This window comes from Danio rerio, chromosome 19 (assembly GCF_049306965.1).
Source record: "Danio rerio strain Tuebingen ecotype United States chromosome 19, GRCz12tu, whole genome shotgun sequence".
In the NCBI taxonomy this organism is placed as follows: Eukaryota; Metazoa; Chordata; class Actinopteri; order Cypriniformes; family Danionidae; genus Danio; species Danio rerio.
The window spans coordinates 51,708,559-51,711,489 of NC_133194.1; the positions used below are offsets into that span (position 1 = coordinate 51,708,559).

The window sequence follows — 2,931 nt, forward strand, 5'->3', positions numbered from 1 at the left end:
GAGTTGGATTATTTCTGTAAGATATAAATCAGTGTGTTGAATCGTCTTAAGCCTCAAATAATGTTAGCAATGTTATTAATTGTCAGATAATCCTGGTTTTTAAGTTGTGTTTGTATGGATTCCTTTGATCCTGCTTTAGATAAATGTTAGAAATGAATTGGCTGTGTTTGAAGTAGTTTTAAACGCGAGGGTGTGTGACGTCATCGTCGCGGTGCTTCCGCGATTTACTTCCTGTTTTGTTCGTGGCTCCGGTGACGTCATCATCTCGGCAAACTCCGTCTCTCTGCTTTGTTTTTCGAGCTGGAGTGATTGAATTAACTGGTATGCAGCCCTGTGAATTCCCCTGTTGATCCAGAGGTGTTGGGATAGGATGTTAGGTAAGTATTGTGTGTTTGTTTTGGATGTTAGTCTGAGAATCATGTAAAGTTGTGGATAAGTGTGCCCCTTTGTTTACAAATCGTCCTTTGAGTCTTTGTAACTAATGTTAGAGTGATGAGAGAGGAGGGGAGCTATTATGTATCAGATATTCTCTAAGTTTGTATCGAGTTTTCCTTTTTTGTATCATTATTCACTCCACTCTCTGTGGGGGATTTATATCTGTGTTGAGAGGATCTTGTATGTATGTATGAGTGTGTAGATATAGTCTGGGCTTACTTTTAATTAGGTTTTATGTGATGGGGACTGTATTAAGCATTAAAATTATGTTATTAGTTGTGTATTTACAGGACTGTGTCGTGGTGGAGAGTCGGATTTCGGGATTTCATCTCATCGGACCCAAAGTTCAGAGACGTGGCACGAGCTTGGTTAGGGGAACGAAAAATCCAAAGGCCAGACTGTGTCCGGCCTTGGTTGTGCATTGTCCTACATTTCAACTGACCGCTTCGGATTCCATTTCGACTTCCTCCTTCGTCCAGACCCTCCTCCACTCCTGTTTCTCATTGTTGAATATCATGCTGTTTTATGTATTTTTTGTGAATAAATAAATAATTGTTTTATTTTTTGTTTTTTATTTTTTGATTACTTTGTTTATTTAATTTGTTTATTTGTTTAAAATTAGGTGTGTGTCTTTTATTTGTGTTTTTATTGTTTTATGTGTGCGTGTGTGTGCTTTTTTGTGTCCCTTCGTATATTTACTTTTGTGTTAAGATTCGAGTTAGGGTTTGTCGCGCCGTCCCCCGTGTTTGGGGTATGGTTCCTGTGATTTCAGGTCGTATTAAGAGGGGTTTTAGTGTCAGGGTTACTGACTTTAGGGTTAGGGTGAGTGTAGGGGTTGGGGTTGCATTTTAATTTTTGAAACTTAGGGTTAGTCGCGTAGTCCCCTGAGTCGCTGTGTTTTTAGGTATGATTCACGTAGTTCAGGGCTGCATAAAAATGAATTTTAATTTTAATGTTCAGAGCTGCATAAAAATGAATTTTAATTTTAATGTTAGGGTTACTGACCGTAGGGTTACTGACCGTAGGGTTCCTGGCCGTAGGGTTGGGGTGAGTGTTGGGGTTGCGTTTTGGTTTATGGGAATAGGGTTAGTGGTCGCGTCAGGGTTACCGTCTATGGGGTTGGGGTGAGTGTTGGTGTTGGGTTGTCGTAATCGAAAATTAGGGTTCATCCCGGAGCTCTCCGTGTTTTAGGTTTTGCTGTTTGTTTTTAGTTTTCATTTAGGCCCCTTGGATACACCGTGTCCAATCGCTTGATCCATATTCTTTCAAACCTTAACCTCTCCCGTAATGACCAAAAGGGGCTTGACTGTAAGGCGGTAACCCTGAGGGCTGAGAGTCCATGCATTACAAAATGCTTAACTAATAATTTGCGTTTTTCGATTTTGTTACGTATGTTGTATGTGTGTTGATATGTTCGTAATGAGAGTTGATTCTTAGTTTGTCCAACGTATTGTTTGTGGCATTTCGTACAATAAATTAAGTAGATGCAGTTGCATACCCCCGCCGATGTGTTGCGTTGTGTTTCGTAAATGTTTTTGTTTGTTTTGTTCTGGACCCACCGTCTCACCGTGTAGTGTTTGTGCGCTTCCGCTCTTGTCGGTTTTTGTTGTTGGCTGGTTTTGCTACTGACCAGTGTGTCTAGTAAGTTTTTGTTTCTCTTAAAGGCCGCGATTGGTCTGTGTTTCTGTATAAAACGTGTGGGTTCGATGAATTTGTTGAAGTTTTCTTTTGTTGCTCTATTAAGTTGTTTACTCTGTTGTGAGTAAAATGTGACGAGGGGGATTATTTTGTTGCGTGTGTTTGTTGTTGTTGTTGGGTTTGCGATAGATTGTTGAAATGTTTTGAAAATTTTCCGAAGGTATGTGCGTCCGTATCCCCGTTTTTTAAGTGCCTTAAAGAGGGTTTTAACTGCCATTTTAAAGTCTGTCTCTTGAGAAGATATTCTGTAAAATCTAAGGATTTGTGACTTGATTACTCCCCGAAATGTGTGCTTAGGGTGAAAGCTAGACTTGTGTAGTAGCGAGTGTGTGTCTGTGGGTTTGAAGTAAACTTTGTAGTCCAATTGGTTTTGTTTCTCAAATTTTGGTCCTTTGTATGTGACTACGTCCAAGAAGTTCACTTGTTGGTCGTTGATCTCAAACTTGATTGTGATGGAACTTTGATGATTGTTCAAGTGTGTTGTGAATCTTTGAAATTCCTCTCGGCCGTATGTCCATACTCCCCAAATATCGTCTAGGAATCTGTAATATGCGAATGGTTTTAAGGGAAAATTAGTTAGTGCGGAGTGCTCCCAAGCTGCCATGAATATGTTTGCGTAAGAGGGTGCGAATTTTTTGCCCATGGCGGTGCCCTTTGTTTGCAGATAGAATTTCGAGTTAAATTCAAAGTCGTTTTTGGTGAGATTGATTTCTAATAGTTTGATTATATACTCATCGGGTCTTTTGGGGTCCGGAAAACGCTTGAAGCAATCTTGCACAGCCGATATTCCGGCCTGTG

General features: G+C 40.2%; 1 long non-coding RNA gene across 2 annotated transcripts; it reads left to right on the top strand.

Annotated features, from left to right (window-relative positions):
• Nucleotides 1-238: 238 nt before the first annotated feature.
• LOC141379198 (uncharacterized) lies at nucleotides 239-1,937 on the top strand. 2 transcript variants are annotated; one of them, XR_012395299.1, is made up of 2 exons: nucleotides 239-377; nucleotides 712-1,937. It is a non-coding gene; the product is annotated as an uncharacterized lncRNA (long non-coding RNA). The 2 variants fall into 2 exon arrangements; XR_012395300.1 differs by having other exon boundaries at nucleotides 726-1,937.
• The last annotated feature ends 994 nt before the right edge of the window (nucleotides 1,938-2,931 follow it).